Genomic DNA, 13,174 nt, shown 5'->3' with positions numbered 1-13,174 from the left:
CTTCTCTCTTTGTTTTTCATTAGCATATTCATCATTTGGGACATGCAAATGAATGGATACTTGGATTGAGAGCTCCTCCTAAACAATTAGGAGCTGAAGTTTGTTCCAAATAGCGTTCAGAAAGCAATTTCTCTGAGAATAACATTAAGGTCTCAGATGCGATCTATAAGATTAATACTACAGGCTGCTAATGACTCCAGGCATGCTACAAAAGAAAACAAACCTTGTTTGAGCACAAAATTTTCTCTTCTATAATATTTGCTTAAGACTTTCAAGATCAGACTGCTAATGTATAATTCCTAAGCATGATCTTTTGACACACAGAAACTGCAATGCCAGATTGGAAAAAGAAAAGAAACTGTGCATGGAATTGTCTTGGTTGATTATTTCTTTCCCTTCCCCTATTCCCAAACAGATCAATGATAATCAGGTAGTGAAAACTATAGCACATTTTGCAAACCAATACAAGAAATAATTAAATTTATTGATTTCTATTTACTCATTTATTAACTCTTTTGGTCTCTATAGGAATGGTAGAAAGACCTTGAATCTTTTTCCTGTTTCCTCACAGACTACCTTTGGAAAAAGCTAGGGAAAATTAATCAGCAGTAGCTGTCTGATTTGTAGTTTTGCCACTCTCTATGTGATTATTTTTGCTATTGCTGATTGTTTGGCATCTTAGAAATAGATTAACTTGGAAACAGTGACATTAGATGTCAGAGTGTAAGGATAACAAAACAAAATAAATTCATGGGGGAATATGGTCTTTTTGTGGAAGCAAGAATGAATTTACATGTTTTCTACCTTTTAATATTCCTCTAAATTTTATGCTTAATATATGAAAAAGAATCCTTGTGTTTGTTTTGCTTTAATTTGGTTTTTAGGGCTTTAAAAAAAAAAGGTATTCTAAAATTTATTTGCTTTTGGGACGGTTCTGTGACAGAGAGAAGGCACCAGGATGAAAAGATTTTTAAGTCCTTAACATAACAGAGGTATCTCAGCTATTAAAGATTTTTACCACATTGCATATAGTGTCTTTTTTTCCAGTGCTGGTCAACAAGCGCAAGGATCTTCCTTCACAATATAATACATTTGCTCCATGGTTAATTTGTTGTGATCCTAGCAATAAGAGCTTTTCTCTCCTCTGGGATACACAGGAATTGATTATCTTGGATTTCACTAAGAAAGCAAGCTCCCTCAGTGGACAGAAACACATGTTCTTTGTCAGCTCATAGGCCATTTGTTGACATTCCATGACACTTTTGATGGAAGTGGAAAAGCTACAGACCTGTAAATCTCTGGGGGTCTGCGTGGTTTGTCTGGAATGGAGCTAATAAGTTTGAAAAATTCTAATTCCCTGCTATTCCTAGTAAAGTCTTTGCTGTGAGGTTTCAACTACCGTGGAGCAAAGCATTTGTTGCCACGTTATAGGTGGAAGTGATTTCACAGTTCCCTACAGGCTCCAGTGCCTCAGCATGCCTTCCCATGGCTAAGGACTTGCTATTTACAGCACTGTCACCCTCCCAGGCTGGCCACTGAGGCAGTGGTTTCCACTTTGGCTGTAATTTTTCTTTACTGTTCTCATGCTTTTTTTCTCATATGGCTGCTTTCATAGAGTTACACCTGCAAAGTTCAGCAGGGTTACAGAGAGCTCTCATGGGCAGCACCTACCACTTGCAGGAGATTCAATCATCTCTCCCCTTCTTTCCTCTGCTCCTTTAGGATAACATACAGCAACATGCGTGGCAGGAGATTGTTAAGATGAAATATAAAATTTTGTGTATGCTCATTAATAGGTATCTGTGGTATTTTCAGGGTCCCCTGGCTGGAGGGAGGAAAATGATGAATCTGATTCCATGTTCTTAGAAGGCTAATTCATTATTTTATGTTACTATATTATATTAAAGAGTACTATGCTAAAACTATTCTAAAGAACAGAGAAAGGATATTTACAGAAGACTAAAAGATAATAATTAAAAACTCGTGACTATCTCCTCAGAGTCTGACACAGCTGGACTGGGATTGGTCATTAAGTCAAAACAATTCACATGAAACCAATGAAAAAATGACCTCTTGGATAAACAATCTCCAAACCACTTTCCAAAGCAGTAAAACAGGGAGAAACAAATGAGATAATATTGTTTTCCTTTTTCTCTGATGCTTCTCAGCCTCCCAGGAGAAGAATCCTGGGCAAGGGGATTTTTCAGAAAATATGACAGTGACATGTCTCCACATAAGTCTGCATGAACTGGCCAGCATGGGTGAAATTATGAGACTGAAAATTATTAGAATTATTTTGGAATGAGAAATCCTTTTATCCATTATATGACTCTCTTATGATTTGCCTATAACTATGAGCTCAAACAGGATGCTCTGGGTATTTCTAGAGACGTGTTCTAAGCCACTATTGCATACAGATGAAATCCAAGTCAGGCATTACAGACTGAAGTAAAAGAAAAGCTGTGCGTAATTGCAAGGATGACCCCTTCTCTGCTCCCATTTTTTCAGAGCTGGGTATACTCAGAGGGTCTTCTGTGAGTAATTCCTCTCTTCCTTATAGAAATTCTAAGGACAAATATTGTCTTGGGCTGTGGCAAAGCCAATGTGACCAGGCAGAGTAGGTAAAGAGAGATTTTCAGGACAGGTAGCTGAGCTGGTGATCCAGTGACTAATCCAGTGATCTTAGCCTCCTAGAGGCTAGCACAAAACTGAGAGTATTTGAATACTCATGACCAGGCTTTTTTAAAAAATATGCACTGTTTTTCCAATTAAGTTTTAAAGTTGCTAACACTTTGGATTAGTGAATAAAAAAAGACTTTTTCTTGCTAGTAGGTATTTTCTGACACTTTGCAGAATGAATAAGAAAAAATCCTTCACTTTGATTAGGAGGAAATTGAGATGTGGGAACTGATCTGAAACTTTATGGTGATTTAGATGCTCTTCCAGCTATTTTTGTGGGCTTTGGATTGAAACTCATGTGTTGATGCATGCCTGTAATGCATGTTTGCTAAAAGGTACCAGTCTGGGAACATATTTCACTGAGGTCAGAAAAAGTTACCCTTGGGCATATCAGATTGCTGCTTAAGCAAAAACATACTGAAATAATGGGATATCAGATGCTGCAATTTTTCTTTTTTTTCAAATCACAGTGTTTTCTCTAGCACCTAAAGTAAGGTGACTGTCATTATTTTAAATTTAGAAAGCATAGTTGATGGCCTTTTTGCATGGTTTTTTGAAAGACAAGGAAGCTGCAGAAGAAATATGCTGTGCTAGGTAATTTCCAAAACCAGAAATCCCAAATAACAAACTATAATTTCACTGAAGCACTTAGAATAGGCAACATGGTCCATTTACTCTAATATTTTCTGACCACAGTTGAGTAAAGATGCTTTAGAGGATTCTGAAGGAATCCTTTTGCTGACAGCTAAAGAAGAATTTGCTGCCTATTTTTTAACCTATAAAGTGCTGGATATTATACATAATTTAAATCCATCCTATTTTTTTAAAGTTTTAGTTACTTCTTGGATTCATTATATTTAAGAAGTGAGTTTCACTCTTCAGATCCAAACAATCCAACCAATTGTGTGTTTTTATACTTTCCACTGAATTTTATTTTCCTAGTTCTTGCATTGAGAGAATTATTGTATAGGATTTTTTACACCATTCTTCTGTTCCTTCAGTATGCACTCTCATCTTCAACCATTTATTTATCACACAATTATTATTGTTTGGAAACACAGGACAACTGTCAGAAAATTTAGATAAGAGTGTGTATGAAAAGGGAGACATTCACATCAATATACTCTTCAGTTCTGAATTCCAAAAATCACATTGCATATGTAACCCATCACCATATGCAAAAGCAATGGAACAACAACAAAAAATAATTTAGTGACTCACAGCTGTGGGACAAATTTAAAGGTACAAGGAATCTTGCTGGAAAAACAGCAAGACAGTATGAACATAGAATAATTCCTATGCCCACTTTCTTCCTAGGTGGTTTAACCCCAGCCAGTAACCAAGTCCCACAGCTGCTCACTCACTATCCCTGGGTGGGATGGGGGAAAGATTCAGAAGGTAAAAGTGGGAAAAATCATGGGTTGAGATAAAGACAGCTTAACAACCAAAGCAAAAGCTGGGCACGTAAGCAAAGCAAAATAAAGGAATTCATTAAATACTTCCCATGGGCAGGCTGATGCTCAACCATCCCCAGGGAAGCAGGACTCCACCACTTATAATGGCATGGAATATCTCTTGGGTCAGCTGGGGTCAGCTGTCCTGGCTGTGTTCCCTCCTAACACATTGTGCACCCCCAGCCTGCTTACTGGTGGAGGGGTGTGGAGAAAAACCTTAACTCTGCAAGTACTGCTCAGTAACAGCTAAAACATTCCTGAATTTCCAACAGTTTCCTGCACAAATCCAAAATATAGAATGACACTAGCTACCATGAAGAAAATGAACTTTATAACAGCAAAAATCAACACAGTAGGGAGCATTTTTAAAGATAATAAATATATTTGCATAAAACTAGTTTTTCACTACTTCTACTGTGCTCTCTGTTAATGAAAAGGAAAATATGACCCAGATCAAACACATGACCATTCAATGTCACATTTACTGGTACTGCAATTTTTCCTGGATTCACTCTGTGTACCATTCTGCTATCATACAGTTTCAGTTGTAGATCAGTATATTCTTTTTCAGTAGCTCTACGTCCTCCTTTCTTTATTAAGCAAAAGTCCACAGGTTTGTTTTCTGACAAGTTGATGCCAGTTTTTGATAACATGATTTACTGTGGAGTTTCCAGTGTCTTAGGAAATTAGGACATGACTTTGCTGGATTAGGGTGGAACCAATATTTACATTCTTTACTAGACTGGGACTTCATTCCTGCTACAGGATTATTTTTGACCTAATTAGGCTGGAGATCAAAAACCATATTCCTTTTCTAGAGTAAGATTCTGTAGATTTTGGCTCCTGTGGGTATTCTTCTGCTATACTCATTGTCATTGCTTGCTACAGGTGGAAATAGACCCATAGTTCAAGCTGTGATCATGGAACAGCAGAACTATTGTCTTCTGAGTGTACATACACAGACACACACAAACACATATATATATATTTAAAGAAGCCAGAGCAATTTTTGTATGTGTGTTAAATAAACCAGAACAGTCTTCTGAAGCAATTAACTTTTAATAACATAAACCATTAGGAATATATAATTTTTCTGAGGAATTCTCATTTTATTTGTTAATAATTTAAACATACCTTGTTTGGCACAGATTCTTGGTTCTTGACATTATTTAACATCTGACCTAGCCAATGCTCTCAAATGCTATCTGTGTCAGTGATAAATTCTAACTCAGCAATGGTTCTAAGATGTAATATACCAGAACTTTTGCTTTTTAAAAGTGCATCATTCTTAGTGATTTTAATAAGCAAATACATTTCAAAAACAATAAATTAAGGTTAGACACTGCAAAGTGTCCCCTCAAAATGCAATTCTATTTTGATAACCTTTCTACTGGATGTTGCAAGCACCTTTTGACAATCTGTGAAAGGTTTTGTCTCCACTATTTGAATTTTAAAACATAGGTAAAAAAAAAAGTTTAAGCTTCTGGTCTACTTAATATAGAGTCCTATTGGGTTCACTTCCCTGAATTACTTTCACCTAAGGAGAATTCACAGCTACAATATGTTTTGTACAGAAATATTTACATGCATTCCTGTCAGGATTGTATTTCAAAAGAACCTGTTACTTGCAAGACAGAAAACTTTCTCTGTTGCAGAAAACTTTTTATGTATTTGCCATATCTGACACACTTTCACTCAGCTGTCAAGCCAAAGCATAAACACTGATTTTATCATTATATAAGGAAGGGTTGAAGTAACTGAAATTCAAGGTAAGCTCCCTTTATCCATTCAGAGCATTACCAGCTTTACTTTTCCAATCGCTTTTTAGGTGGGACTGTGTTTGAGCTCCCTTTCTTTTTCCTGCTAAGACTCTTTCCTCCACATAAGCTTACAGATGGCTGCATTGAACTGTGACAGGGCTGGATAAGAGCTGCAAGGTAAAGTTATCAGTTGGCAGAGTGTGAAAAATCATAAGTAAATCACATATCTAAATGTGTGTGTATTGGTAACTAATTTCAGTAGCTGGTGGAAACCACAGGGCTTAATACAACAGGAACTTTTGGTACTGGATAGAAAACGGATGAAATTTTCAAAAGAGTTTCATGTTTTAAAACACTCCCCCTAATGCTTCCTCATGTTCAGTTTGGTGTCTACCAGTAGCCTCGGCCTTTTCTGCCAAGACGTTTTCCAGCAAGGTGGGTGCCAACGTGTCCTGGCGCATGGGGTTCCTCCTCCTCTGATGTAGAATTTGACAATTTCTTTTGCTGAGCTTTATGAGGCTTTTGGCAGCCCCTTTATTCAGCCTGAGGTCCTTTTAGATGCTAGTACAATATGCTGGATTTTCAGTCACTCCACCCTGTTTTGTATTTTTTCACAAGTGCAAATACTTGGAGTGAGCTGGTAATTTCACGCTTGTTACATCTATTGAAAGCGTTGAAAGCCAAATGACCAACAACTTGGTACCTACCAAAGCTTCTCTACAGCTAAACATTAAATAAATTTAGGTCTAGTGATCCAGCCTTTCTTTTGATCCAGAATTAATATTTTTGAGTGTTCCCTATGATTCACTTTTTCTACAAGTGTTCTTTCCAGAAGTCTTAGATAGTTAGACAGGCTTTCAATAGCATGCATGCACTGAAGACAGAGATAAAACCTAGAAGCTGTGGATCAGAATCTCATTTTTCAATGGTCTCCAATTTCACCTCAGGACCTTCAAACTTTCTATTTAATCAAATCCCCTTTCCACTGAAAACCATTCATTTTCTTACTCTTTTTTTACCACTATATTTGAACACTTAACCTCTTCCACTCTAAGAAGACTCTGTTAACTCATGAAATGCTACCCAGATACAAATCAATTACAGTTATCTTTTACAAAAAGAATATATCACCTGAGCTTAAATTTAGCTCTACTTGAGTGACTGAATAAATACACATTGATATACGCACTAGAGAGTATTAATGGAATTTAAAAAAATAGATTTCTTAAAATATTCAGTACAGGTTCACCTTAAAGGGTGTCAGTAATTAAGTCTCAGCTCAAATCTGGGACACCCAAAACACAGAGGAATGAATACTAGCAGGAGAGGTTCATAAACTTTTTACTTTAAATTTAAAAAAAATGCAATAGAAAAAAGCCCACAAATTTTCTAAAAGTGTCCTTGCCCTCATAACTATTTAAACATATTGAAAATATTTAAATAAAAATATCTGCACTGGTGAACCAAATCACTGAGATTAAATGAGGCATTGATTTAAAAAAATTTAGTCTATTTTCACTGCATAAAATTCCAGAACTTTGGATGCAACCATTTTGATTTAGAATTAAATTTGCTGTCCAACCTAAAAGCCCAGAATGTTTTAAAAGAAAATTATGAAAGTACAAGAAATATGATAAATTGAGTAAGTCAAAACAAAAAAAAAAACACTTCACAATATTCTTTCATAGAAAATATTGATTTTTTTTCTCTCTCTTTTGATACCATTTTGGAAAAAAAAAAAAAATTACTACTCTGACCCTCTTCACACCCCGGGAACTAAAACTCACATATTTTTGTTATGTTTTGCATTCTTTATATGCTCAATGGTATTATGACTACATCTCCAAAAGTTTTTTTAATTTTTCAGCTGTTGATTAAAAAAAATTAATATATAATCTATATTTTTTATAATCTATCTCCTTTCCACACGATTTATTACGTCCTTTCTTGTTTTTCTTCCAACAGGCCTCAAATATAGATCTAAAATAGTAGGCATTCACTACTTCATTTAGTAGGAATATGCAGGTCTGAAGAAGAGTTATACAAGATCAGTAGCTGCTGATCTCAGGGAGAGGTGTCAAACTCTGAAGTGCAACCCAAGATGTTTGATTTTATCCTATTTATATTATTAGGAATTTATTTCTCTCTTTGGAACAATGCTGTCATCTTTCTTCTAAAACCATTTCACACATGCACAGGCATGAATGCCAGAAGGAATGAGTATGACCATGGGATTTCACTGACTGCATACTCTACTACATTGAATTTCAGAAATTTGTGCCTCAAATTACAAAAATGACTTGTCATTAACTTGTGCACTCAGAAGTCAAAGCAGACAAAATCTTTAATGCCTCTTTTTTGTTGTCTGCTTGACAGTTACTTTTAGCACAAACATTTCCAGGGTTTTAAAGTATGGTAAATTATCCTCAAAAGAAGAGCTGGAAGTTAATGACTGTATTAAAAAATATGAACATACTACTGACCTGGAAAAAGTGAAATGCTAAATAAGAATTTAGAGGCTGTGGAATTAGAAACAATAAACTTTACTGGCTTCAGCTTTCTAATAGTTTAATAATAGTCTGCTTCACACTGATGTTGTTCAATTTACCATTTTTCACTTAGATTTTATCAAGCACTTTCAGGTTATGTATTTTCCAAAAGCACTTTAAACTGGTGCCACATCATTTTGTACCCAAAGATTACGTGAAACCTGTTAGATATAGAATGAAAACAGCAGATTAAATCTGTTGTGGTCTAATAACTCTCTACTCTACACATTTCTAAAGCTTATACCAGGTTCAGATTTTGCTTACAAGCTATCCCAGAGTTCATTAATCATTGGGTGGAAAATATGTGTAAATGGAATTAAATTAAATAGTCTCACAAACCCTAATTATGATGGGTGATTAATTTTCTATTCTAGACTCCATTAAGTGCCTTTACAGATATTCTTTCTACACACCCAGGTTTCTAATTTATTTCCCCCTTTGCCTTCATGTCCTAGCAGTGCAGGGTCGTGCCAGGATACTCATTAGTTTTATGCTAGCAATTCTGCCAGGCAGCCTCAGAGGCATCAGCATCACCTCAGAAACCATTAACAAAACTGGTGCTGCAATCTAAAACTGACATGCATAGAATAATCATTTAGAGGCTGAAACATGTTCTTCCATAAATGAGCATTTTGGAGGAAAAAATAAAAATACTTGTATTCCGGTTATTCTCTGGAGAGAAAAAGGTGATCTTAATAAATCAGATCTGAAGACATTTTTGTACATATCTGCTTGCCATGTCTGAAAAATAGCATCAAATTTTTCAGATCCATGATTTATTTTTTGCTGACAAAGCCCAGAAACATTGAATCACCATGTGGCAGCAAAGATGCTGGATCTGGCTCATAATCTGACGCTATACTGGCTGGGCCTGATGACATTATTTGCATACTTGTCATGATATGTTTCACTTAAGTTGTCTGCTGCCTTGCTTACCAGAACTATTTATGAGGCAATTTTTCACAAGAACAACATGAAAAATTTGCATGGTCATATATATGAAGATTCATCTGAAGTAACTAGCATAGTTTTGAGGGACTTTGAACCATTAGTTACTGATCCTGATTGGATTAGTGAGTCATTTGGGGGAAGCTCACAAAAGACAGATAAAAATATGAGGGAACAAAATGGGATGTCTTGCTTGGCTCAGTGACTTGGCCCTTCAGACTCCCCATTCTCTTTCTGACAAACAGAAACAGCTAATGTTTTCCCTTGATCATTTACTGTGGACACATATATCCTTTTAAACACCTTTCTCTTTCTCACTTTTTCTCCTCATAGCTCCAACTCCATAGTGCTGCTTTAGAATCATGTTTCCCTTTCTCAGATTGGCCAGGGGATGATAAGGCAGCTCCATAGCACATCTTCACTATAACACAGCCACATATCAGTGATAGTGTAAACTGAAAAAAGACTTTCTGAGATAATGGAGGGGAAACTTGCCTTCGCTAACCACCACATTCAACACTGAATTCACTGATAATCTGTCTGCCTGTAATGGTCAGGCTGAGATTTTTTTTTATCTCATTAAAAAGTAGATGAGCTTTTGTGTTCAAAATGCTAATGGAAACAACATTAAATTCCACTGATTACAGCAGACTATACATATTTTTATGAAGCATACTGAAAAAAAAAAAAGGAATAAATTACTAAGTGCAAACCAGTCAAGATACAAAGATCAGCAATCAGGGTCTTCATGTCAGCATTCACCTCATCTGTGTCTCCATTGTGACCCAAGATTTCATTTTAGGGAATGCAAAGTCAGTGAATTCATTGTGGCTTGCACTGTCATATACCTCTTCTTAGAGCAGATTTGTAGGCTGAACATTTAGGAAGACAAATTGCAATCTTGATGCTGATTAGCTATCAATTGATCCTTAAATCAGACTTAAACTTCTAAGGCTTGATTCTCCTGTGTACAGCCTGGTGTCCAGTGCCACTTGACATCTCCTGAAGTATCTGGGACGTGTTCTTGGGGTTTCTATGACAGAACAGTTATAGAACCTATAGAAGAGCTCGTCCCCTTCAAGGGAGTGACAAAAGGAGGTTAAGTACAGTACCCAAGGATAATTCAGATGTCAATGCATATCAGTGTGAGGGAAAAAATTAAACCAACCAACATAATGTAAGGCAACATTACTTACAGGCTGTGACTGTGCTGGTTGTAGTTCACCTAGGTCATAACTTTCTCTATGCCTCTGTTCTCCATCTGAGACCTAACTTTAAACCACCTGGGTTTAAAGCAATACCTTATAAAGCAATAGAAACACTAAAAATCATCAGGCAGACACATCTGGGTGGGGTCAAGGAATAGATAAAGATAGCTGGAGGAAGTGCATGATCTGAACAAAATTGTATGTCCTGAGCTCAATAATACATTATACAAAGGACTGATGGCAGATTTTGAGCTCTCAAGCGTTTGGGTTTTTTGTCAGAACTCTCTGCTTTGTTTCCTAAAAACTACAATATATTTTCCCTTCTCTTTTCAAGATTCAGATTGTCTCTAACATTGCTTTTAATGGCACTACTTGCAGAGTAAAACAATTCGAAGAAATAAATGAGGCAGAACACTGGCTCGTAAGAAAAGAGACTCATTATGAAAGTTGTTCTTTTGCTCAGGGTGGATCTGAAAGCTTTCTGTAAAATGTGAGATTACTGCTCAAAATCCAAAGTTTCTAATAAAAAAATCTCCTACTGCTCAGTTCCTCAGTTCCTGTGAGGGATGCACATATGTCACTACTGAAACATAAGCTGATAATACCGAGGCTAAGGTAAACTTTAAAAGCACAGCACCATACATTTTGTGAAGATCTTTTGTAACTCTATAAAAATGCCATCAGGAAATTGTTCTGTTTGGCAGCTGTTTGAAGATATGGTCATTTTATCTAGGATACACAAGAAAACAGCTGGGTAAGCTGTCTTTATCAGACAAGACAGATAAAGGGATGGCACTTAAGGAAAGAGTGAAAAGAGTGAAAAAGGGGACTGTGACAAATTGATTTTCATCTCCAATTATGGCTTTTTAGAAAATATATCTCTCACAAAGGATTCAAACAAGCCTCCTAATGCAGGTAGCTGTTGCCTTCTGGTAACTCTACTTTCATTTGCGCTTTCATTAGATGGCTTTAGTTTTAAAGTGGCACATACAAAATTTTACAAATCTGCTGCTGTCAATGGCATTTTAAGACCTGTATTGCAGCCCTCTCAAAATGCATGTATGATAACTATGCTACAGTGTTCTCTGAGAGGTGTTTGAAGAAACAAATCTATATGCTTGCTGGGAAAATATGGCATCTTATTAGACTATGTTGTTAAAATTCTAACAAAGAAAGTCTTCCAGGTAGTAAATTCCTGCACTAAACTGCAAAAAAAAAAAAAAAAAAACCCAAAAAAACCCCATCAAAACCAAAAGATGAAGTTTCAGGTAACATGGGCTTTACCTCCCTGCCTCTGAACCATTTTGTTGAGTGAATTATGTCAAACCATCTGCACAGCCTTCAGCTCACACAGAAAAGAGGTGGAGAAGGATTTCAGTAATGGTGCCAAAGAGAGGACTCTCATTTTCTTTTATATGCCACAGTGGATTTCAGAGTTATCCACAAACACACCCACATTTTTATTGTGTCTCTTAAACTCCTGTATCAGCACTATTAATGAAAAGAAGATTTAGTATATTAAAATGCAAATTAAATGAACTTTGGCAGAGAATTCCTGCAGTACTTCTATCATTACAAGTAATAATTAGCTTATGAGCTGAAGTAGTGGTTTACTAAAAATAAATAACGTTTAGATGGAGAGCTTTAACCTGACATGTCATATTCCACTTCAAGTGTAAGTGTAAACGACTTCAGTTTCACTTGAATGATTTAGAAGCAGCATCCAGAGATCTTGGAAATAATAGCTGCCCTCTTTATGAAGCAGCAGTGGAGTTTTAAGTACAAAAATCTATCTAAAGCAGTATATAACAGATAACGAACCTGTGACAATTAGCAGTAGCTATGTGGAGTGCTAAGGTGCAATTTTCCCTTCCTAAGTAGGACACACAGCATGTTTCACTGGAATTAGAAGCAGAAGGAGCCTAAAATTGTTTCAACTCTTTGAACAAGTTTTTCAATGGTTGTAATATAGCTTCCATTTGATTAAGGTAAAGGAGGCAAATGAAGCTTTTTGACTCTACACAGGTGGGTTGGAAAAAATCATTAACCTTTTTCCACAGTTCTAGATGAGTCAGACTGGAGAGACTGAAAACAGAATATCTGGGGTATTTTGACAATTTAATTGAGGTTTGCTTCAGGTTTTCAGTGGAGCAAGGGTTATTTGATTTAAATTGCTCTGTCTGGCATTACTTTTTTTCAAAAAAATGAAGTAACACTTCCCTCATGATTAAAAGGAAAATTGTATCATTCTCCTTCATCTGGTTCTTATCCAAAAATACTTTCACCTGTCCTGGGGAACAATTACATTATTTTCTCACTTTTAGAATAGGCTCTTGTCCACAGTACTCTGTATGATTTTATTGTTTACCAACAAAAGCAATGTTATTTGGCAGTTCTTCCCTTAAGTAGTCTGTGACCAGAGGTGAATTACTTGTCAATATAAGTTTCTAAAAATATTGTTTCACTTTAAAGGATAAAACACACATACTCCACTCATCTATGAAGACCAACCAGGTCTGGAAGCTTCATATATGAGAAAATTTTGGATTATTTATATGATTAGATTTTTTTGAAGT

This window comes from Fringilla coelebs, assembly GCF_963513975.1.
Source record: "Fringilla coelebs genome assembly, chromosome: 6".
Classification (NCBI taxonomy): Eukaryota; Metazoa; Chordata; class Aves; order Passeriformes; family Fringillidae; genus Fringilla; species Fringilla coelebs.
Note: the sequence above shows the minus strand (reverse complement) of the source record.